This window comes from Polypterus senegalus, chromosome 5 (assembly GCF_016835505.1).
Source record: "Polypterus senegalus isolate Bchr_013 chromosome 5, ASM1683550v1, whole genome shotgun sequence".
Classification (NCBI taxonomy): Eukaryota; Metazoa; Chordata; class Cladistia; order Polypteriformes; family Polypteridae; genus Polypterus; species Polypterus senegalus.
The window spans coordinates 158000343-158027537 of NC_053158.1; positions in this window are offsets into that span (position 1 = coordinate 158000343).

A 27195-nucleotide genomic window follows, 5' to 3' on the forward strand; every position below is an offset into this window, starting at 1 on the left:
GTCCTCCACAACTTTCCTCAACTTGTCTCCATTATTAATGCAGTCTATGATGGATGAGTCATTATATTAATATTATAAAATATATAATAAGTAAATAGCAATACAGCAGTATTAAACAAGAAGAGTTTCTACAGCTATATGATGCCCTATTATTAAGATGTTGATGGACTGTGGAAAGAAGATCCTCCTCAGCCTCACTAAATGGCCTGTACTACAGTAGCTGTACTTCCCTGGATGCAGTACACATAAGGGGCTGTTGTTGGGATGCCTGCTATCTCTGATAATTTTCTTTGCCCTTGGCCATCATTGCTTGATGTAAATTTCCTGGACATGGGAGACACCTAGGGATGCATTCAGCTGATGACCCCCACTCTACAGAGCTTTGTGGTCCTGCTATATGCTGTTTCCAAAACAGATGGTAATACTTCCTGTCAGGATACTTTCAATGGTGGATTTATAGAAACTTTGTAGTATCTAGGAGTGCAGCCTAAAATCCCTGAGGTGTCTGAGGTGGACAAGATGATGTTGTGCCTTCTTCACCAAGTTGTTGGTTGTACTTGGACCAGATTTGGTCTTCTGTGATGTGAACACAAAGGTATCTGAAATTATCCTCCCTGTCCAGTCAAGTGCTGTTAATTCTGAGGTGGTGGTAGTGCCTTTGCTGTTTTCTCCCAAAGTCCACAATCTCTCCTTTGTCTTGCTGACATTCAGGAAAAGACTGCAGTCCGTAGTAGGACAAACTCTCCATTTCTTCCAGGAAAACCTTTTCATTGTTGTTACAGATCAAGCCTGTAACCGCTGTATCGTCAGCAAACTTGACAATCATGTTAGAGTCATGCATGCTGCCATGCAATTGTACGCATACATAAAGGGAGTACAGCAGATGACTCAGAACATAGCCCTGTGGAGACGTTTAAGTTAACCTTAAGTGTGTTAGTTCCTGGGAAATTAAGGGAATCCACAGATCACACAGTTCTGTTTAGCAAAGTGAGTGGTGCTTCTTTAAGGGGTCACTCATTTACATGGTTTAGAGCATGTTAAGCTCCAGGTGGTTGCTGCCACACCAGAAGACAGGTTATTTAACTTCATGTTGTAAGCAGACTCAATCTTTGATTTTAATGGAGTGCTCCCAGGAAGTACATTCGTTAGTGTAAAGAGAGAAAAACAATGGTGAAAGAATGCAACCCTGTGGTGCACTGGTGCTATTTGTGTATATGTTGGATATGTGTTTACCCACCCTTACTTGTAGTAGCTGGTATAGCCAATGTGGTAGCTGTAGAGTTGGAGAGGTCTAGAGTGACATGTTAAATGTCAAGATGAAGTCGATGTGTGATCCTTACATAAGCCACTGGATAGTTGAGGTGCTGCAGGATGTAGTGCAATCCTAAGTTGATTGTGTCCTCCTCTGACCTGTTTGCATAGTAAACAATTTTTGGGGTTTCCAGGAGAAGTCTTGTGATGTTCTTAAGGTATGGTTCAGCACCTATCTCTTGATTGCCTTAGTAACCACATATGTCAAAGCAACAGGCCTATAATCATTTAGTTCCTTGATGCAGGGTTTTTCAGGGATTAGTATGACAGTGGTATGTTTAAAGCATAAAGGGACTCTTCAGTGATCTACCGAAGATATTGGTGAAGGCAGGGGCAAGCTGGTCTGCACAGCTTTTCAGGCAGGATGGTGATACACTATCTGGACCTCAGGCTTTCCTGATGTTTTTCCTCTGAAAAAGCTGGTAATGAGAGAGGTCAGTGCAGAAAAGCTTCATTCAAGTTAACAGAAATGTTACAAATACTCAAATATGAGTTCTTTACAGTGGTTTGCAGAAGGACATTACTAAATAAGTTGTGTGTAAGATCTGTTTTATCAGATCACCTGTGATGTACACTTAACAGAAAAGGTACCAATAAAATCCCTTAGGTAACTTTCTTAATGGGAGATAGGAAGAAATGTCAAAACCATCTATTAACTGAAACTGTTACTGTATCTGTAACCATTTAACTGTCCCTCACTGTCCTTATTGTATTCCTTATAATTAACCCTATCAACCTCTAATGTCAGGCTACTTGCAGACTAGGACTTCAATTCTGCTAATTCAACCAAGTTTACTACAAATAGAGGATTTTACATAGGGTTATTTTGTACTTTTAAGGGATCAGAGCTAGACAAGGAATGATAGATTGTTTAACTTGGCTCACTAGTGACCAATAATATACATTGAGTTTAAGCTTTTACTTAAGAATTATATTTATTTGCATAATAACCTATAGCAGCAAATATATGCAATACAAGCAATTATATATTCTGGGTGGGTTCATTCAGTCTTTGTGCAATCTTTATTTAGCACTAGATGGCTTAGTTCAGTTGTAAGTGACTATAAATCCTTAATTGAAAATTGAAAAGAAATATTTTTTTTCTGGAGACAGAGCTCCTTTGAAATTATCCAGCCACTAAGGAGATAGAAAGCTTTATTTAAATGTCTCTGGCACCTCTCAAAGTGTCAGAAATGCAGCAACCAAATACTCCATTCTTGCAACAAAGCCAAATGAATTACAACTAATCTAAAATTTAACTTAAAAATAAACTGAAAACGTAGACTTTTTAGGAAGAAAGTTCTTAATAAAAGGCAGTCACTCTCTCCCCACCTCTTGTTCAAATTAAGCACACACACCTTAGTTACTACCTGCGAGCAATGAGGCAAACACTGCTACAATTTCTCAAAACACAGGAACATTATTGAACAAGCTCAAAGTCGATTCCCATGAGATTCTAAAGCTGCAAACAGACTGGAAATGCAAAATGTTCTAAGGTCCTACATTACCTTTCAGCTTTCACAATATAAACTTCACTCCTGTCCAGCTTTGTAAATCATACAGATCTTGGCCATTTACCTGAAATCTATCATTTGAAAAGGTTAAAACATCCCCCAAGCAGACCATGCCAGCATTCACTTTTGTCAGCTAAGAACATGAAAATGGGACTATTGTGGGCATAGAATTACCAAAACATGGGTGAGTGAAGATTGGAAAAATTTCATATGGTATGGTAAATATTAATCCTATTGCAACATAGGCCTACATATTGTTTTTTCACAATTTGGCATAAACACTATGAATCCATGAATCCATCTTGTCATGTTTTAACAGTGCAAAATGATGGAGGTAGTGTAATGGTGCGGTCACTGTTTTCTTAGCATGCATGTTTTAGTGCTAATTAAAAGTCACAACTTACCTAAGCATATTTGCTAACCATGTATATCCCTGTGTCACTGATATTTCCAGCAGGATCCCGTGTCATGTCACGAAATATGCCTCATCTCCAGTTGGTTCCACAAACATGATAGTTTATAATCCTCAGATCTAAATCTAATAGAGTGTATTTGCGATTCAGTGAAATGGGAGGTTTTCAGCCTGAAAAATTTGCAGAAACATATAGTACCTCACTGAATTAATGATTTAAACAATTTTATTAAAATGCAATTCTACTTAGTTATAGATAGGCATATCTAATAAAGTGGTTACTGGTGATATTTTGTATCTTTTATAGCATTTACATATGTAATCTATGTGGTATAGCTGTTACATTTTCCAAAATGTATACATTAATTTTTGACCAGCTTATGTGTTAATTTTCTCAAGATAGTTTTTTTTGTTAGTAATGTAATGTGAAAGTCTGTGGAACCTTTCAATGTAGCCTCAAGTGACATACAGGAACCAATCTGGATATTTTAGTACAGGATTTGTTTAATCCACTCATATCTACAGAGGGTAGCACAACCAAGAAGAAGACCAATGTAAAGGCCTATGAAGTTATATGAACCAGTATTCTCCTGTCTGACTCAGCACTCCATCACCAAATGAGACCTCATTGTTCCTTTAACGTAGATCTTTCAAAAACCTTGAATAACTTTGAGCCAATCAAATGAAATAGGTATACCACTTTTCAAAAGTGGATCCCTAACCTATAACGCCCCAAGGATATCCATAATAAAGTAATAAAAACAAAAATACTATTGACACCCACTCTCTCCAACTCCGCAAAATCACACTTAAAATTAAAGTCTTGCATGCGAAATCTTTCTCAATTTTTCACTACAGATAACTACTCAACTGGCATGCACATTATGGTACTCTTTCACCTCAGTAGCATAAGCAATTCCCATCTGTTTTTTTACTTCCAGCCATCTCCTCTTAGTGACCTGTTGGCAAAACCAGGATATGCATTTATTCAGGAAACTGTAGCAAAGATTGATATCCAAACTCAGAAAAACTATTGTCAAAACCAAAATAAAAACAGTTGACACAGTCAAAAAGTGAACAGTTAGGAGATGGTTACAAAAGAAATAGGTCACAAAACCTGATCGCAAAACTGTCAATGACTTTGAAAGGTGAATTGCTGTAGGTCACAAAAATCAAAAGAACTGACATCCCTAAATTAAGATGCAAAACGGTTAATGGAGTCAACTGCAGAACTGCTATGTGTTGAAAACCAAATGACCATAAATATTATGAGTGTGACACTGATATTATTCCAGCTTTGAATCTTTAAATCTGAGAAATTGTAGACAAATCAAAATGGAAAGCTGTGATTAATGTCAAAAAGAGAATTGCTAGAAGGCACCCTGACTCCTAAATCTAGATATGAAATTGCACAATCACCTCAAGGTAAGCTGCCACAAAAATCTCTAAACCATATAAAAATCAGAAGGTGAAAAGCAATCAAAATGTAGACACAAGACTGTTACAGAAGCTGAAATGTAAATTGCTGTGAATCATAAGGTGCTTTCCCAAGAGGGGTCAAGCTGAAGATGTTTGATTGTTGGATCTGGAACCTTCAGATATACTGAAATGTGTGTAGGGGTTTTAAGCCACTGTGCAGTACATCCTAGGAACAAAGTCAGAAAGCATTGTCTCAGATATAGGTGCATTGCTAAATTATGATAGATTCCCTACAACTATTCAATACAATTCAAATAAAATCAATAATCAGTATTCCTAAATCACTTCACATCAATTTTGGCATATTGTGGAGCTGAAGTATGGTAGGGTCAGATATATAACCTGGGAGGTGGCATCACCCCATCAAAGGTCATACCAATACACACAACAAAACTTATATTGGAACAATTTAAAGCCACTGGTTACTACAATCCACACATATCATTCTGATTTTGAAGGCAAAGTGAAGCACAAGAAATAAAACCCACATAGGCTACTCCTGAAGCTATAAGGCAACAATGCTAAAAATGTTTTATTTCAAAAAGAGCAGCATCAATAACGAGACGCAAATCATGAAGAGAAGAGAGAATGTGTTTGTTAAAAATAGAAAATTCCATTCAAATTAGCAAAAAGCTGTTGCTATTATACTACTGTAAAAGTAGCATGCAGAGATGGTTACAAGAAATTAAAACCGTTCAGTGATTATACATATAATGAAACGGAGGTGACCTAAAAGAGATAAAAGCTTACATTTAGTACAGGAAGAATGGCATAAAAAAGAAAATAGAATAGTAGTCATTTTTGTCAATTTGTCTCTGGCAATGGAAGCATGAAAAGACTGACAATCAAGAACAATCCCGTGAAAGTCAGAGTGCTTTGCTGACCTGACAGCCTTTTCTAGAGAAAACGTCAAGGACTCAAACGCAGATGACAAGATGGAAGAGAATTGGGCTGTAGGGCTGAAGAGATATTGAGAATTTAAAAATCACATTAGGAAGCTGAAGCATGAACAGGAGATGACAACTGTTTAGCAAAATCTGCAAAAAAGGCCACAAATAAAAAGACAAATATCCTCATGCTATTGCGAAGTTTAGTTGAATAATGGAAAACAAAAAAACTGACTGTGCTGCTTAGCCCTAAAATTAAAAACAAAAAAAAGGATTAGTTGAATGCATCTTAAATGAAGTTGTGGATAAGAACTTTTTACTTCTCTCAAATATTTGTCAATGCCTACCAGGCATAGCAACTAAACAAATCCTAATGCACATAACGGGCTATAATAACCACTAAGGAAAACACGGCCATCTCATGTGGCCAGAATATCCACTGTTTAAAAAGGTGGATCATACTACATGAAATACCCAGCTTTATAGGAATAAAATTTTTAAAACAACCTTTTCAACCATGTCTATGTGTGCCCCCCTATTATTCTAACATAAAAGTTCTCTGTTAGCAAAACAAAAGTTTTTGTTACTTTGATGCTTTGTCAACAACAGCAAAGTACCAATGGAGTTTGTTTGCTATCCAAGTAGATAATATGGCATCCGTAAATGTAATTATTATGTCTTTGTAATGACAGGGCAATTCAGAAACACACTGGTGATATATTTGATATTTAATGTCTCAAAAGACAAAACACACAAGCAATAGAAAAGCATCCAAAGTCAAAAACAACCCAAAAAAAGATAGAAATGGCAGAAATTATTCAAAAACGTGCACAAATCCCATCCTCAAATTCCAGAAGTTGTACAGTAGTTATGAAAAGATTACTAAATCATGAGTAAATGAAAAATATGGAAAGAAGAATAATATCTGTGGTTATATTGTACAACTTTTAAGAAAGCCCAACATGCAATGCAAATGAGTGTTTTCTTATCAGTTTTACTCAGCTGTATTCGGTGTACCATTGGTACAAACCTTGTCTTTTACACCAACAATGGTAAGAGAAACATAACTGATTCATCCTCTGAAGAAGAAGACACTTTTATAAATCTGTGTACTTTAATAGTTTCTGAATGCCTTTTCAGCTACTATTATTATTATTTTTTTTGGGCACTCCCATATTGAGATGCAATTGTTTTGACACAGTGTCAGGAGCTGTGGAGAAAGTCTCAGTAAATACCTAATAAACAAAATTGCCACGATGATATTAAAAGTGGTACACCAGACACGTCATTTAGAATTTGGGGATATCCTCAAAAACAATTGTATTTGTGTGTCTGTGCTTAGATCTTGCATTTTAGATTCCCTAGTTCCTAATTCTTTGCTATGATTTCTTAGTTATTTTATTGGTAATAATGAATGATAGGTCAGATCTCTGCTTTTGAGTTTGACTTTATGGTTTATGTTTCCTCTCCTAGTCATCCCCATTTTTCAATTTGCCTTTCTTTACACAAGGTATAGCACTTACATTACGGTTACTTTTGAAATAGTCTTGAAAATATTCTACAATATAGCAAAAGAAAGAAAAAATTTAAGAATGATGAAACATGTATGAAACACAAAATATGAAGACAAAAATAAATGAAATGCAAATAAGATGGTTTTATTTTATTTCAAACAGATTACATGGTGAGTAGCAGAGATACTTAATTTATGCATCAGTGCAATTGGTGAACCTGCTTGGTATTACTTTAGGTTTAAATGAACTCATAGCATTTACTAGCAGTATCATGTGCAAGGAAACAACCAGTACTAGAATGAGTACCTGTCCATCACAGGGTACATTCAGTTACCAATTGTATAGAAATTTTAGAAAGGATTAAAAAGTATAAAGAAGGTAAAAGTAAGCAAAACTGGTGTAAAATTTTTAAATTATTCAATTACATATTTTTTTTAATAGTATCACAATATTTTCCTATCTATTATAATAAAAAAATCTTGGGAAGAGTGACAAAATGTAACTTTCTCAGAGAGTCACTTTCACGTCCCGCAAAATGAGACTTTGTGCCAAGGGATTTAACCACGACCCCACCGGAAATAAAAGACAAAGAGTAGATGACAAAGTAGAATGTCGTAAAGAATTCAAAAACGTTGGTGTGATACACATGCAGAGCAGGTTAGAAATAATGGAAGTACGAAAATTCGAATGTCTCAAAAAAATTATAGTAAAGATCTCATTAGCTCAAACAAACGGAAATTATTACCCTGTGAAATAAAGGAACAGTGAAAAGAGATCAAATATATTGTTCGGATTAAAATTTAAAGTCGAAGACTTGTGTCTAATTCGTGTTGCCATCAGGGAAAGGTAGTGTTTCTTCCCAATAAAGAAGCGTACCCACGAAAATTAAAAGATTTGTTGTTTGGTGAAACTGAAATCGTGCAAGAGAAAATTTCAAGCCCCGCAAGACAAGACTTTATGCAAAGAGATTTGGAAAAGTCCTGCTCACATCTAAAACATTTACAATCACGAACATGGTTCAATCATTTCTCATTTATGTGAATGCTATTGTCAGACACAGTTCATGTAGAGAGAAAGAAACGATATTCACTCACGGGCAGTTGTACTTTGCGCTGTCACAATCTAATTCCAAACACGGAATCAAAATTCAATGTGATATTGACGAAAAGGTAAAAGCTAAAATAGATTAAATATATGGATATAGGTGATATGACAGAAATATGTAGATACTGTTTTGCTTTAAGCTTTATGTCGAAGACTTGTAGATCGTCTAATTCATGTTGCCATCAGGGAAAAGTAGTGTTTCTTCCCAATGAAGCGGCCTATCCGCAAGAATGAAAAATTTTGTTTGTTTGGTAAAAGTGAAATTCACATACACGAGTGGCAGAGACGTGAAGTTGCTGGCACTTAGCGCAGACAGAGGGGTTGGCGAGTGAAGCGAGCAGAGGGCAAAGCCCCTTAGTATTGTTAAAAAACAGAGAGGGTATGGTTTGATAATTTAGTCCTAATTGCAGCATGTTTTTATGAAGAATTGCTTCCTCTTCACTTTTTCCATTAACATCTTGAGTATCTAACTCCCTATTGACTTGAAATAAATATATCAAATCAACTTTTTTAATGATTGAGAGATTACAGAAAACCTGGATTAGTTCCCCACATAATTTAGTTCCCCTTGCCTTTCATAGTAGAAAATTGTGAACTCCATGAATATTCTGTGAACAACTTCCAGGGCTGTTATTCATTAATTTTATTATATATTTATTTGCAGCAAATCCACCGAAATAGCTCACAATATCACAGATGCAGTCAGTCTAGCAGTAGTTGAGCTGTCATCCTTCAAAAATTAACTAAACAGAGAGGGTTCATGTAATTGTAAATAGTAAAGTTTCCTCCTCTTAGAATTCCTTCATAAAGGTACCAAATGCATTATGGAGACTTACAGACATGTCCTGTTATGCTATTACTATTAGAATCAGTCTGTACAGGCAAAGCAATCCTGAAGCTCCTGTATTACCTCACTGGTCTACTTTTTAACTGTTCTTTTGACCATCTTTATAGTTTTTAGCTTTTGTTTGTAAGCAGGAATAAGATGAAACACAGAATGGTCAGACTTACCAAGGAGAGCATGGGAGAAAGTATGATAAGCATCTTTAATAACTGCATAGCAGTGATCCAGAATATTTCCATCTCTGATATAGCATATTTGTTGATGTTGATATTTAGGAAGGACCTGGTTAAAACTGGCATAATTAAAATCACCCAAAATAATGCCTGGGGTGTCTTTCTTAATCTCAGTGATTACATCAGCGAGTTGCCACTGCACTTTGTGAGCATTAGTGTGAGGGCAAATGTAAACATTGGCTAGAATCACTAAGAAAAACTTGCATGGTAAATAAAATGGCTTACCATTTGTAATAAGCAGTTCTAGGTTGGGAGAGCATGATTTAAAAAGTACTGTCACATTGTTACACCAGCCTTGAGTGCTGTAGAAACATGCTCCTCTGCCCTTTGTTTTGTTGCAAAGTTCGGTAATGTGATCCTCTCAGTACAGTGTGAAAGGAAAGTACAATGCAGAGCTGGAAATAGATTCTTTCTGCCATGTTTCCGTAAAGCACAGAGCAGATAAATACCAAAGTCTGTTTTAGTACGTATTAACAGCTGCAGTTGGTTGACTGTTTGCCTGCAAGCACGTTAGATAGAATATTCCAGGCAGAGGTTGCCATAGTCCTTGCTTTCTGGATCAAACCAGGACGCCAACTCTTCTAGCTCTAGTCATCCGCCATCAGACTACCTGTTCAGCTGCATGAGCACCTGCAATCAACAAAGTTGTAAGATCCATGGATGTTGTTATAAAATCTGGAGTCGCATCAGGTAGCACACTCTGACAATATTCAGAAGCTCTTTCCATGTATATGTTATCTGAGTTTGCATGATGATAATGAATTTAACACAAAAATTGAAATCAAAAAGACAGACAAAGATAGAGCACCAAACTACTGTGGCTGCCATCCTAATAGTTTTATTTTCAATGCTCTTCTTATTGGAATTATTTTCATTGATATGATATCTTACGGTTTCTGTTGTTCCTGCAGCAACTTTAGATTTACCTTATAGATCAATCATTCACTTGCAGCAAGATGCAAAAGACTGTATACAAGAAGGCAGATGGTTTCTTATAGTGGTTTTTATGAAGTTTTACCTGTTGGATTTAAATGATGACGTTGGGCAAAATCTAAGTTTGGGTGATTTTTGCATATTTTCTGTGAAATGGAAGGCCTCTTTCATTTCTTTACACAGAGTTGTTTATGTGTCTTTTTGTGCAGTTCCTGTTTAATAATGTTAGAGGCTGACTTTAAAGTTGATTGGTTAAAAGTAAATGACAAACCTGGAACAAGAAAATCTTTATTGTGATGGAAAGCAGAACGATCAGATTCATCAATGGCATGACTATCTTAAAATCGCCATCCCTCCAATAGTTCTGGTTATTGTAATGCATACTTTCTTTTTATGTACAATAGAAACAGCTTTAATATCCCAATTTTCAAATCTTACATGACTACTGAGTGAGACAGAATATTTAGTGGACAATTTTTCCTTCAGAAATAAATATAAAAAATGCTTTTGTATTACTAATGTAGGCATTTTAAGCAAATTTATCTTACTTTCCTTTTGTGAGCATTCCAGAGTGTTCATATGCTATTTTAGACATTACATAAAATACAAATCATTACATCTTATGAAACAAGTTTGAAGTTTCTTGCTATATATAATAAAGACTGAAGTAATCAAAAAGTGACAAAGTACAGTCCACATGTAAAACTACAACTGACAAAAAGAAAGGAAACAGCTGTTTTTTTCACAGTCAAAGGCATTCTTCATTCTCTTATTAACCGTTCATTACTGCTGCCAAAAAGATTGCCCTTTAATTAGGATACTTGATTCTACTCTACTTCTAATTGAAAGCAATTACCTTGTTAGTCTCAGTTTATAGGAGACAGAAGGAGATATGTTCTTCTGTTCATCCTTGGACTAGTACAGAAATGGATGGTTAGCCCAGTTATAGCCTTTTTACCTGCTTGCTAAGATTGAGTTTAATTTTATTTTTTTACTTCTTAAGCTTTGACTGGATAATGGATGATTTCAAAACAAAGTAAATAATTGATAAGCATATAGCTCAAGGGATTTGTAGTTAGAATGAGAATCTAAATCATATTACACTATTACTAAACTTGTGACTGTGTCCAATTTGGCTCTACAATGAAAATCGGATTGCTGATAACATCTCTGAATTTATTAAATATTTAGCTACATGAGCTTTGTATGTTTCTTTTGTTAATACTACAATTATTTTATAGTTAGTTGTGGTATGTTTGTTCTGTATTCAGACTCTATTAAATAAATAGAATATAAAAATATTTTGTGGGTTCAGAGCTCCCACCAGATATTTTGTATTATGCAGTTTGCAGTTTCTTCTTGTGGGATTTTTCTGGTTCGACATTCCCACAGTTTAATTGACTGTTTAAAACTGACACCAGTTTTTTTTTAGTGTAGGTGAGGGCCTTAATGAGTCCTGTTGTGAAATCTAAATCAATCTAGGTTGATTCTAGCACTCTAAATAATTTTTGTAATAATAAGAACCTTAAAATGCATAAATGTTTATCTTGATTAACATGGCAATTAACTGGCAATTTTGCACTTTTTACAGTGGTATACATGTGCGAATTGGAGGCATCCATGTGACAGTTCTAAGGTGAGGACTCACAGACTGTCATCTAGGGAAGAGCAGTAGTGAGTAGTGTCTTTTCTTTTACCTCAATCCGGATGACAAAGCCCACTGATATTGCTTCCTGTTTGGCCTGGTGGTCCTAGCTCTTAAGGGTTGCTTAAAGAACAGAGTTTCCTGAAGTTGCAAACTAGATTCCAAAGAGGGTCAACAAATCCTGAGAAAAAAGACTGAAAAGAGACATGCAATGTTCTGTTATTTGGCTTTTTATTTTCATTTTCCCTCTTTAAACACGGTATTGGCTTGTCCCCAATGCTTTACCATTTGTTCTTTCTTGTACTAGCTACAGTAACATAGCTGAGGAAAATAAAGTTTTTTATTTAATTGAGAAGAGTATAATTAAAAAAAAACAACTTTAAAAATAAATTAACAAACAACGATGACTCACTAATGTGGTTGTCTTGCGGTCTTATATGTATGTATGTTATAATCCAGTTGACGCTCGGAACCAGCCAACTCTATTTAATTTCAAAAGCAACAGGGGCGCAGTGGTGCTCAAACATAAAGAATGCTGGCAGTCACCTCCAGTTCGCCCTCTGGTGGTCGTTCCGAGTGTCAACTTGGATGATGACATACATACAAGACCATGAGATCACACCCCACCCTACCCAGAAGGGGGTGGGTTAGGGTTGATTTCACCCTACAGTATTTTTAGTCGACCAATGAGTAATGTGTACCAAGTTTCATGAAAATTCGCTCCAGCCATTAAGAAGTGATGCTGGAACATACATACATACACACATGAATTGACTTTTATATATATACTAGACATTAAGCCTGTTACAATAGTAACAGTAGTGCATAAACATTAATAGGCACAGTCTATATTAAATGGCAAGGGACCTTGTATGTGGCTGTAATATGCGTCACTGTATTGTGTGCCTTTAATTTTCTCTCTCAGTAATACTAGTTTGTATTTTCGTAAAATGCCTGTAATTTTGTCAGAAAGTAATACAGTGGAACCTCGGTGGAACCGAAATAATTTCCCCTATAGGATTGTATGTAAATACAGTTAATCCGTTCCAGACCATATGAACTGTATGTAAATATATATATTTTTTAAGATTTTAAGCACAAATATAGTTAATTATACCATTGAATGCACAGTGTAATAGTAAACTAAATGTAAAAACATTGAATAACACTAAAAAAACCTTGAACAACAGAGAAAACTAACACTGCAAGAGTTCGCGCTATAGCCTTACGACCCGCTCGCTAAAAACACCTTTTTTAATGAGTTTTAAGCACAGGGAAAAAAATCTGTAATCTAATAAACAACCAAGAAAAGTAACATTGCAACAATGCACGTGTGCGCCTGTGTGTGTCTGACTCTGGCCCAGGCCTGCGTGTGTGTGTGCGTGCGTGTCTGTCTCTGTGGCGGACCTGCGTGCGTGCGTGCGTGCCCGTGTGTGTGTGTGTGTGCGTGCGTGTCTGTCTCTGTCGCGGGCCTGCGTGTGTGTGTGTGCGTGCATGTCTGTCCCCCATGCGGGCCTGCCTGTGTGTGTATGTGAGTGTGTCTCTCGGGCGGGCCTGCGTGTCTGTCTGTCTGTCTCTCGTGCGCACGCACCTGTGTGTCTCTCTCTCTCTCTCTCTCTCTCTCTCTCTCTCTCTCTCTCTCTCTCTCTCTCTCTCTCTGCACACACAGGGAATGCACAGAAAGAGACTGAACACGTGCCGTGTGGCCCCGCGCATGCACACTTCACCAGAAGACACACACACACGGACACCTGGACGCACACTGGGGTTTTATTAAAGAGGATGATATAGATTACAACTATATGCACATTTATATATGTTGCAAATTAATGCAATGTATCAAAGCAATCACAGTTATATTTTAAAATCCAGAGAAAAAGAACATGAACATCAAAAAAGCAATACAGAAAAAAATCATATATATTTTAGAGGTTATTATAGTGAAACTTTTGGACTAGTAGAACAATAGTAGAAAAATAGTACCAAACATGATACTAAATAACCTAAAATAATTGTTCAAACAACAAATAGCACATAAACATTTTTATATTACTAATCTCAACAGTCTTCACCACCATTACATTAAATCTGATGTGGAAAATCTTGAGAACTGCCTTAAACATATCATCTCTACTCAAACCAAATACATCTGAGTTACTCTGAAATAAAACTGAATGTGTCAAAGCTGAATCCCTAGCACTTTGCATAGTTAATAGACACTTATCCAGAAAAGATCTACATTATTATAGCTGCAAAAAGATCTTGGAGCAAATATTAAACTCGTGTCATGTATCTTTGTATAATCAGTTCCTTATATGATGCATTCTGAATTTTATTTTTAGATAGCAGGATGTGAAAAATCAACAATGTATAACATTCTTGGTTTTCAGAAGACTGCATTGTGTGCAGATGCAACTCTATTTTTAGGTGCTGCAATATAAGACATTTTGGGAGTCTTTATCTGGTAGTGGCTGTTCATACTTAATTGGCCATTGGGCAGTAGTGGGAACACTGGTAAATAATACCATATTCACATCAAAGGAATAAGACATTGGCTGTTTTTTTCTGCTTATTATTAACACATATACTGATAAATGTGTACACTATGCCTAATTTTTATCTAGGTAAATAAAAATAGCTTTTTAACTGCTTTAAACTACTGTATACTGTTTCTTTTGCTCACTAGAGATATTTAATATGACTAATATGAAGAAGCTTACATGATAAAATTTAACCTTCCTACTTTCTAACAATCCTTCTTTTTTTATATATATATTTATTTTAACATTTTTCCTGTGACATCATTTTGTTTGTCTGCGGTGGGCTGATGCCCTGCCCAAGGTTTGTTTCCTGCCTTGCACCCCATGTTGGCTGGAATTGGCTCCAGCAGGCCCCCTTGACCCTGTAGTTGGGATATAGCGGTTTGGATAAAGGATGGATGGATCATTTTGTTTGTTTTCCATGAGTGCTTCCATTTTGTGCATGTATTTGCATGAATTCTGCTGTCTTCTATTTCTACATACCGATATTGTAAGAAAAATGGTAGAGAGATAAAAAGTGTTGAAAGAACTAGATAAAGGACAAAAATCGTAGTCAAAATAGGCCAAACACAAAATATCAGTGGATACCACATAATGAAGCCTAAAACATTCAAGCAAAACCAAAAAAAAATTTATGACTCTTTGAAAATATTTTTACACTATTTTATGTTATTGAAATTCATAAATTCGAAGAAAGTGTGTAGTTTTCCTATATCTTAAATAACCCTGTGATCTGACATCATGTGTTGTCACTTTCTGCAATCACATTTACCCATGCTACACAGTTTATAACAACAGGATAGCTCTGACTGATAAGAAGAATGCAAAATGGCAGTAACTGTGACCCAAAATGACATACAAACTCATTTTTGTTTATATTTCTTAATTAATTCAAGTAAATAATTCAAAGAACAAATAGCCCAACATGAAATAAATAAGAAACGGAATACTTTAATTAATGAAACATAAGAAATTACTCAAAAAGAGATAAAAAATGAAAATAGTATTAACCAGAGAAAGCTACTGCAACCAAACCAAAAAATCTAAAAGATCATGGGTAAATTTTAATGACAAAATATCCTTACCTATAACTCTCCTAACTACTTAAACTTTCTAGAAGGCTTAACAAAACATTCCAAAATGATTGCCAAAGAGAGAGGGTGTTAAATTATGGCTAGAGAATACAGCAGCTAAGCTTACCAATTTCACAGTAATTTGCTGATGAAGGCAGGGTGTCTTACCAATCTTGGGTAACTGCAACCCAGTAGACTGCAGCACCTGACAGTCCAAATTGTCAACAAACCCTCACCCCAACAGAAAACAGACACAATTTAGATAAGCGACTGTGTTGAAACTATAATCATAAACTAAAACATAAACCAGGCAATAAAATGAAAAGTAGGAGGGAAACAAAGACAAGAGACCACTTCAGTCCTAATGGTGCATGTGAGACTTGCTGAAAGTCCTCCACAATCTTTTTAAAAAGACTTCAAGAAAGACCTTCATTGATCTTTTATTAACAAACTATGTGATAGGATATATCATCTGCCCTATTTGAACATAATAGTTTCAGCTTTACTTCTGCCACTGATTGAATCTACAGTTAATAACATGCAAAAGAAACAAAAATGAGTGCATCAATGAGGATTATGGAAAAAAAAGCTATATATAGAATAACTTTTTTTTCTTAGATCGTATTCATAGAGTGGAATCTTTTGTTAGTGTACTTTTTATGCTATTCAAGTAACTTTAAATCTGAGTCTGGAATACTTCATATTAGAGAGTGTTAGGGTTGGTAGTTTTTCTTGAGACAATTATTGAATAAACACACCAATAGATGCATCTACACCACGCAAACTTAATTTTCAAAACGGTTTTTATAATTAAAGAAAAATCTCTTTTTCCCATCAGAAAATAATAAATGCTATTTATTGATCAGCAAAGGTTATGTAGGTAAATTAAATATGAGATGGAATCATGTTCACAAGCAAAGTATCGGTTATTACAAGAAAGTCTTTGAAAAAGAAAAATTCCATTACAAAGGAAGATCCAAGATTTCAGATAATTGCTCAGGGTGTTTTCTGAACAGGGAAAATTATAATATCTGTTACCATACAACGCAACATAAAACAAGGACATCTTGTTGTATCCAGATGGGTGACCACATACATATAAACCTAGGCCGACAGGACAGAGGTAAAAAGCAGTAGACAAAATAAAGTCTACAGCCCCCATGAAAGAACTGGTTGACTGTGCAGAACATGAAACAAAACACAGCAGCTGTTGAATGGCTGTTAGTTTCCAGATTACTTAGACAAAGCAGATTGCCAAACAACAACAAAAAGATCTCAGCAAAAAGAAATGCAGAAATGTGACATATCAGAACATCTAAACAGTAAGACAACTTTCAGAAACCAAACATCTCCGAAAGCACAACACCAATACGCTTGGATGACAGCCATGCATAAAAAAGTTAATTCTGTAAAAACCTTAAACACGAGGGAGGTATTACATCATGTAATTTATAATTTTATAACTGGGTTCAGACTAAATGCACTTTAAGGCAATGAAGTAACACACAAAGTATGAAAAACTGCACCTACCTGGTTAGCCATACAAAGGGAATTATATTCAAATTCTTCAAAATATGAGGCCTGTGTAGGAAACACTTTAAAGCGAAGGCTCTATTTTCAATCACAACTCACATAGGCCCTCCTGCAGAATAATTTATTTTACTCATCCTTACCCTATCCATTGTTTAACTGTGTAGAGACCCCTATAATTACAACAGATTTGCAACCTTTAAATAATTATTAACAAATTACAGTCTTACAATCATATAGTATTTTCATAATATATAAGTTTGATGTAGGCATCATTTCAAGACAGTTTTTCTTATCCTTTGTGGTGATGTGACCCACTTTTTCCCTTGGTGAATCAAGTTTGACTGTCAGCACTCCCCCTTGATGAGTTGAGCGTGATCATCGGAGTGGCCCCCCTGAATTCAGTGAGATTGTCAGATTGGGAAGAGCAAATATTGCACAATTTTTGGAGCGGCAACCCACCAGTGTATTAAATAATAATAATTAAAGACCAACTTGCATCAGTCTAAGACCCAGTGGATGAGAAAGGCAATGTTGGGAACCTTTTAACTATAATCTTGGATAAAGACAGGAAATCACCCATTAGTAAGATTGACTGTTCATCATTTTGTGCACACCCTGGCATAATTCAGTGAGATATCGCATATTGCACTTATCTGTCTTGACTAAGATTGTCTGAAGGAGTATATCCAAGAAAAGAACCAAATTATGAATGATGTTACCAAGTCTGCCTTGCTAGAGATATGTTTTGGGAATGCCCTGCAGTAAAGTAGTATTAACAAAAAATCTTTGCTTGTCAAAAATTTTTAATTTATACTTACTTAAAATTCTCTGAGAGCATTATTTGAGATAACACTAGATGGAACAACACTCTTAAGAAAAACCTATTGTTAAAACCTACCCTCTTAATTGGAATATTCCAATTGTTCCTTCCATGGCTCTGTAGGAAAATGATCATCTGATTTTACTTAAAATTGTAAAACACTGAATATATCTTTCAGGGGATGGTCGAAAGCTTTTATTAGAACTTTTGCAAGATTTCACAACCTGTATTTAGATACACTTTTTTGATCAACAGCTTTCTAATGTCAGCATCAATAGTGCAGTTATTGATTTGATATAGAACAGACTGTAAATATATGACAGGAAAAAAAAAGATAAAGCATACTAAGTTCAGTTTTTATAAGCTGAAATTCAGTCCACATAATTATCACTTACCTTTTGTGACTGTGGTCTCAATTAAGTTTTCCTTTAAAAAAGGTAAATGATACTTCCATTCCTTAAATGAGATTCACAGGAAAAAAGGGACACAACTTAAAAAAAAGAAGAAAAATAGAAAATGGGTAAAAACAAGTTACTCCACTTAAAGGAAATGTCAATAGCATTTGATTAGGCTGTGCATTAATCCTCCCACCGACTATTAATTGGTCTACTTACATCTAGTTCAGTAAAGCACAATTGAATTAATGACTTGCCTCCCAAGAGCACCACTTTAAAATCAGAAACTGTGAGGCAAAAATAGTGCAGATCAGTGGAAATTGAAATATTCATATGCAATCACTGATTTTTTTTTTTTTGGTTTAAAAAACTGTTAATAAACTGGAATAAAGTGAAGTTATGTTTTTTTAATGGTAATGGGTCACTGAAAAAGATAAATGTTATTAAAATTGAAAAATCTAATTCTAATAAAGCATGTTCGAGTTTTTAAACCGACTTTTCTCTAAAATGGCTATAGTATAGTGATTGTTGGCAAGCATTATTACTTGCCTTAACTTTTTTGCAATATAAAACTATGCCACACGGAAGCTGATTAAAAAATTACATTTATTTTCTCTTCAAGTTCCTCTCTCCTGCCTTCTTGAAACCCTCCACGACAGATGTGGTATAACGTAGGATGTTATACTGTCCCATAGGTACTGGTCTAGCCATAGCAAAGCTTATAAAGTTACAAGTGGTTGTTTCTGTGACATAGATATACTCAGGAACTACATTAAATTTTGAAGTTTTGTTATCTATCCTTATTCTACTTCCATAGCATACTCTTCCTCTTAAACATGAAGAGAGAAGTGAGGGGATTTAAAAGGTGCTGCTTACAATTCTGTCGATATTTGTTTAAATCATTAAAGTTGGTTTAACAGGAAATATCCATTACAATTGAAGTAGGTTAAGTTCTTATTCAACAAGGCAGTTTACATCTTGGTGTCGATCTGGAAACTGACATTTATTTACAACTAGCAAAATACCCGGGCTTTGCAGCAGTGAAATACTGTCTGAATATTTTTATTAATAAAAAAGTAAACATTTTTAGACTGAACGAAAATATGTAAAAAATTAATTGTTAAGGATCTCTCTGTATACCACGTTGTCAGTTCGGCCCTCTGGTTGTAATATGACTAAGCTGTGTGCTGAGCTCACTCTTGAGCATGCAATATACTGTACAGTTGGCCGTGTGAAAAGCAATCCCGCCTCAAATCAATGCCAACCTTTTGTAGTGTTTGTCCCTGAGACTTATTAATTGTCATTGCGAAGCAGAGCCTTACTGGAAATGCGTTTGAATTGAAATGGGAGATTAGATGGTATAACGGGGATGCGAGGAATAAAAACTGTGTCACCTGAGACACTGCCAGTAAATATAGCTACTTCAATTAGGTTGTTTTGTAGAGATGTGACCTGAAGTCTTGTGCCGTTACAAAGTTTCGGTGGTTGTAAGTTTCTGCTTCCTTGGCGAAGGTCAGAACGAAAGAAGACACCGCAGTGAACACAGAAGAGAACCCGTGGATTAAATAAAACCTACACAATAACTATAAAAATCGTAATAAATGAACAATAAAATAGAAGAGAACCCGTGAATTAAATAAAAAGGTTGCTTCGTTGGTGAAGCAAGGAAAAAGCACTTTCTTATATGTCGTTCGTTTTTAAATCAGTGCAGAAGCTGTGAGAAAGCTGCTTCCTTGGCGAAGCTCATAAACGAAAGAAGACACCGCAGTGAACACAGAAGAGAACCCGTGGATTAAATAAAACCTACACAATAACTATAAAAATCGTAATAAATGAACAATAAAATAGAAGAGAACCCGTGAATTAAATAAAAAGGTTGCTTCGTTGGTGAAGCAAGGAAAAGCACTTTCTTATATGTCGTTCGTTTTTAAATCAGTGCAGAAGCTGTGAGAAAGCTGCTTCCTTGGCGAAGCTCATAAACGAAAGAAGACACCGCAGTGAACACAGAAGAGAACCCGTGGATTAAATAAAACCTACACAATAACTATAAAAATCGTAATAAATGAACAATGAAACACCGGAGAACCCGTGGATTAAATAAAAAGGCTGCTTCGTTGGGGAAGCAAGGAAAAAGGACTTTCTTATATATCGTTCGTTTATAAAGCAGTGCAGAAGCTCTGAGAAAGCTGCTTCCTTCACAAAGTAAGGAAACGACTGAAGAGACGGCGGGGACGCGGTAATTGTTCGGCAAGGCAGCTGAAGCGCTGCATTATGGGATCTGTAGTTTATTGTGTTACCAGTGCTTCATATCCCTGGGACATTAATAACAATAATACAGTATATAAAATGATCTCGGGCCGGATATAATTACACGCTGGGCCGGATGTTGCCTGCGGGCCTTGAGTTTGACACATATGGAGTAAATAGAACTTGAAAAGATATATTTTTTCGTACATCGAGCCCGCGTGCTATTGTGGTTTTGCTTGCATGCCTCAATAAGTCATCCTCCCCTCGCTCTTACTTTTTTACCGTTCATCAAATGAATACACTTACACTGAGTATGGCTTTACCAAAACAATCATTGATGGCGAATAAAGTATCCATTATTCGAGTATGTAGATCAGGGTATATATATACATATATATATATACCCGCGTATCACAGCGGAGACGTAGTGTGTTAAAGAAGCTATGAAAAAGAAAAGGGAACATTTTAAAAATAACGTAACATGACTGTCAATATACAGTAATTGTTTTGTGAGTTTTACTGAGTGTTGCTGTCATCAAGGATTTGATTATCATTATTTCTTTCAATCAGGTTCGTATTTGTAGGATGTGTTGTGTTCAAGTTACATTCCGTGTTTGTCAATCGTTGTAAAGATGACAGGTTTCATTCATCGATTCATTTCTTACTGCATCAATAAACAGCTCGTCTTCTTCTTTATCTGAGACCCGACACACTGCATGCCCGGGTTTTTTTTACACTGTCTTCCTTTAGCGGGACATTGACTTTTTCCAACGTGTGCTTTGTTTCCACAGTAGCTGCATTTATGAATATGCTTGTATGTATCAGACGCTTCATATTTTTGCTGCCTTTTCAATTGTGTAATTCGTTTTTTGTTCAGCGCTCTTTGGAACTGTTGCTTTTTGTCTGTGCACTGCGTCAGTTCACGTGAGCCGCTCGGTGTACATGCATCGAAGTTTCCCAGCTGTGCTGGTGCCATGTCGTGCTATGTCCATGGCTGTATCTAATGTTACCGAAGTCCCAGCACTTAAAACTTTCTCTCGCAGTTTCGCTGAGTTTGTGCCAAACACCACCCTGACCATCTCATTTTCCTCTGCATAAGGACAGTCCTTCACCTGTGAATATTTACCCGTGGCAGTTTGCTATTGGATTGCCGCTGACGGACGGCCTTATATGGTTAGGCACTAAATTACAAACGCCAGCGACAGCCTGTCTATGAACTTAATTTAAAGTTTAGGTTTACATCGTGCTTTGTTTCCGAAGTAGCAGAACTCATGAATATGGTTGTATATGTCACTCGCTCGCTTCTTATTGTTTCGCTGCCTTCTCAATTATATAATGCATGTTTTCTTCAGCGCTTTTTGGGCCTCTTCCTGGTTTTCTATGTACTGCGTGATTACGTGGAAGGCGTGATGATGTCACACGAAACTCCGCCCCCACGGGTTTCAAGCTCATCTACATTACAGTAAATGGAGAAAAACAGCTTCCAGTTATGACCATTACGCGTAGAATTTCGAAATGAAACCTGCCCAACTTTTGTAAGGAAGCTGTAAGGAATAACCCTACCAAATTTCAGCCTTCTACCTACACGGGAAGTTGGAGAATTAGTGATGAGTCAGTCAGTCAGTCAGTCAGTCAGTCAGTGAGTCAGTGAGGGCTTTGCCGTTTATTAGTATAGATACGTGTATGCATCTCTATCCTGAGCATTTTCTCAGTTGAAGTATATCAAGCAATGAACAATGAGTTATGAAAAATCTAGCAGTATTTATTCCATGAGAGGTTGCCACAATAATTTTAAAAAAGAAGTAAGCTCTGAAATAAGGAAAGCATCAGGCATAAGAAGTCACTGAAACATAAGGAGGGCCACCATCTCTGGGTAAAGGCAACTAAACCCATTGAGGGCTGGATATTTTTTCCAAAAAACTCAGTTTTCTGAAAAGCAAACAATGCACTGGTTTCACATATACAGTAAATCTACATGAAACGTCTGTTGCTACGTGCTGTGGCTGCTGTTGGCGCCTGTTCGGCATCTATGGCAGCAGTGGCTGCACAGGGGCAACTTGAAAGCCAGCAGGAATGCACGGCGTGCCGGCTACCTCTCTGTCTTCGCACAGCAGGTGTGCAATGGTGGCAGTTGCAGTGTGACACAATATGGTTTGTACCTCTCATCATCATAAGTGGTGGTCTTCCTAGGCAAATGCTGCTGTAAGCATATCATCTACAAGAATGTGCTCAGCACCACAATCAGCTGGGGACCAATAGGCTGATGCTGGTACCTCACTTTGCTTTTCAATATCTATCTCCAGATCACTTGTATCAAAATCAGAGTCCGAAAAGTCAGAGTGCAATTCAGCGATAATATGTAAAACATACATGGAGTGTTTTGCTTCGCACATTTGATTTAGTTTCGCCAGATGTTGATGCCATTTTAGAGGCTGTTTGCTCTTCACCATGCATGCACGCGCAGGGAATTGAGGTCAAATCAACAAAGCTACGTAATTTAAGCAAAGAGAGTCAAACTAAAAAGTAAGGGTTTTATCACAGTTTACAGCTGATTACCAACCTCTACCCCTGAATTTTAACAATAGTCAACATCAGCCCTGAAAGAATTCATTTGAAAAAGCTGTGTAAGGAACATCCATTTACTTCTTCTACTTAATGAACATCGCAATCCATAAAAATGAAAAATTTCTATAAAGTCTTAGTGCCAAAAAGAAAGGGCACTGTTAGAAATGTCCTGCCAACCTACTAAAACACATGTGGCACAATATTATATTCCACTCCCAGACTGCCTTAGAGTGCTGTGTTTGAATCATATAGTGTGTCTTTTTTGTTTTTTTCTTGCACGTTATTCTGGTTGTTCTTTCATACCCGAAAGCCATGCAAAGCCAAAATCAAATGAGCTGCTGTGAAAATTTAAGCTTTTAATATCCAGTGTATTCTCGAGGTCATTGGGGAGGCTGTGACACTAACAATTTATACATTATCTAAAACTGTATTCCTGTATTTTCATAGATGGAAAGAGATTTTAGTGATTGACAGACCAGATACCAAAACACTTTGAAAAAGGGACTCCACGTGAATTGTTCATTTTTTGAGAACACAGTTACTCTGAAGTGTTGCCTACTAGCCAGTCTCCCTGAAACAAAACATGTAATATTATACAGTGTGTTGGGAGACAACCATGAGTGAATTTTGCTTAAAACTGGGAGGGAACAATTAGACGACTCACTGAGGGTCACATTTCTAAACCAATCCAACACCTAATGAAGGCAGCACTCAAAGTAGGTGCAGTGATTTTGAACTGCAAAGATCAGAGGTGCTCGTGTTTACCTGGTCTGAAAGAGAGCAAGTTTCTGTTTATAATGAACCATCAACAGTCAAAAAGTCTCTTAAAAATCCCTATTAGACGTATAAATGTTTGTTGTGTGAGAGCACATATTAAAAGTAAAAATATCCTCTTTTAATAATAAACATAACTTAGGATATAGCGGGTGGAATAATGGATGGATGGATGGAAGATGCAAAGGAAAAACCTTTCTGTAGCATCAGATTATACAGTGGCATTCAATGAATGAAAGGTAAACATGAATGATATGTTATTGCAGGTTCTGTGCGTGCTCTCTGTTGTTCATCTTTACAATGACAGTGCAGAAGTTGATGTAAGCTTGAAAGAACTGACAGACATTGTTCATGAAAATATAAACTGCAAATATACTTTTAAAGTGACCAGTGTGTCACACTCCGACCAAAGGACTGCAATTAAGAGAGATGATAACAAAAAGTCACGGGAGAGGCAGATTTTTGTACTCAAAACATCTGAATCAACAAATCTGTCTAACAACACCAGTAGAGAGCCAGATGAGGCTGCACAACCTCTACCTTCTCACTGCACATCTAAACAAATAACTAAAAAAATGTAACATTACTGTCTAATTGACAAAATAGCTGCAGTGTTTTAACATGTTGTATATCCATAAGCCACAATGCTTATCTAAAATCCGTTTGCTGTTGTTATGTCATATAGTGATGTAAGAGTTAAAATGACAGGCAGACAGAGGCAGTTTTCAAACGTATGGAACCCTGTAGCTGATGTGGTCTACATATGTTTCTAGCTGTCTCCGATGTCTCAATGTTCATTACAACGTGAAAATTAAGCTTCAGTTGTCTTTGCTACTGAGCTCCTGAATGGACAACAACAATTTTAGCTGCTTATTTTCACTCAACATCAAGTATTTTGTTCAGTATCTTTTGCTCTCCCTGATACCCCAATGGCTGGTTAAAACAGACAAACTAGAGAAATTGGGAGTGGGTGTTTTAGGAAGAAGCCCTGTGGATGTAGTCTTTGCAGCTCAGGGTTTCGTCGCTATTCATTACACACTTTTTAACAGGTTGTTCCTAGATGCGTATTCTCAGTTGAGAGTCACGTGTAGCCCCATGAGTCTACCTAAGCAGACCCACCTGTCACGTGAAAGTTTAGCATGGCGGTAGATACGCCACATCAGTCATGTGGACCAATGACTGTTTGAGTCTTTAAATAAGCCATCCACTCTTACTCACACATTATACTAACAAGCTCTTTAAAGTCATGATTATCTTTGCTTTCCACAAAACAGTGGTGCCACAGCTGCATCACTTTTCTTGCCTTGCAATGCAGGAGCATCTAGTCTTTTCAATGGTGCTTAATGACCAAATAAGTACCCACATGGTGTGGATTTTACCTTTGATTATCTGACTGGGGTGTACCTCGTCTTCCAAAACTTAAAAAAAAAATACACTTATTTATTTTAGCGGGATCTGCCACTCTCCTATACACAGACACAGCAGTCACTGTGCCCTGTGCATTTATAATGTTCCTTGTTCCTTTTATCACCCATCAACAGCAGGCGCTTATAGCATGTCTGCGATATTTTCGCATTCACTTTTACGACGAACTGCTACAGTGCTGGGAGACTGCGATTGCTTTGGGACGCTCTTCCTCGTGTCGTCCTATTGGGTGGAATCCCACAACAGTTTAGAAACTCACTCATACCAGCCATGATTCTTTTTAAAGGTAAAGTGCTGGTTAAATTGTTTTATGTATTTTTACTTTATATTTTTTATTAATCATTTTTATATGAATAGTTTTGGGTTTTGGAATGAATCATCTGAGTTTCCATTATTTCTTATGGGGAAATTCACTTGGATATACGAGTGCTTTGGACTGCGAGCACGTTTCTGGAACGAGTTATGCTCGCAAACCGAGGTTCCACTGTAATTCATAATTGGTGTCACACACGTGCACATGGGAGGCTGCTGAAGGGCTCACAAAGGGATAATTCCATGCCACACCAGGGGGTGACAGGATGCACTAGTCCTTCATCTTTTTAATTAGCAGACCAATCATGGGAAATTTCGGCTGGACTCGAGGATGTCATTTCCGGTTTCTGCCCCAATGACATCACTTCCCCTGCCCGGCTTTAAAATCTCCATCTTTGCCTGTTAAGATTGTTCTACTGTTTGACTGAAGTCTCTTGGGACCTGTTCTATGGATCCAACCTTTCAGATTTGGCAGTCTAATTCAAGTATACGGGAGGCTGCCCCTAAACCTCTTCCTGTGTCTGTCCAATCTTTTCACAGTGGTCACTTACATACGTTGTCCTCCCAGTTTGTCAGCTGATGTGGATTTCTTACTATTGCTTCATTCCATTTTGATAAACAAGTGGAATTGTTCTTCTGTACCTACTGCATTTTTACCATTGAGTCTTCTCACTCAGGAAATTCTAATACATTATCATGGAGTCATTTATTGGGAAGGTCATGCATAAGGTGTATAGTTTGTTAGTCAAGCTGTCAGATATTAAATCATTTTTAAAGCTGCTACTGAGTTACAAAGCTGTGAATACCATAACTTTAATTGGCCATGGTACTTATCACATATAAACTTGGGAGAAAAGAAAGATTTTCTGATACTTGCTGATCTCTTTGTGAACATTTTTAAGTTTTTTGACCCCTACCTTGTGAATGTTGTCTGTTTGCAATTGTAGCATCAAAACTAAAGAATCATTCCTGCCTCTTATTTTGTAAAATAGTTAATCTATACTTGTCTAAAATGAATGCTATCATATTTAATATTGTAAAGCTACTCTTAGTTTAACTGTAATCTCCTTTATTTTTGATGACAAGTCCTTTACCAGCTCCTCCTATTGTTTGTCAGTACTGCTTGCTTTTAAATTATTCTGTCTTCAGTTTTTCTGTTGTATATCCTTGTATTATCAGTATATTAAAGGTCTTTCAGAAGGTGCTTCCTGTTACTGCTGTTATATAATGACTGACTGAGTAATTGATTATTCTTTGGGAGAAGTGCCTGATGTTTAAAATGGTTTTTAAAAATAAGAGGAATGGCTGGTAAAATGTTTACAGAACATAACGAGATGCTAAACAGTCTGTTATAAATTTTCACTAAAATGTTAAACAAATGCAATCAAGAAAAATAAGTGTTAAAACACTTAAAGTTAATATAATCAATTTGCACTTTATGCATTATATAAAGTACATAATTACAATAACTCTAGAATTCCAATAATCAACATTTATAAATGTGTTCAGAAAGTTGCATATACATAGTATAACCTGCCAGCTATGCAAAAACAGAAGAACTGCACCACAGTGCAAGCACGTCAACCCAGATGACATCAGTGGGTGAATTAAATGAGAACCAGGATTCACAGTGTG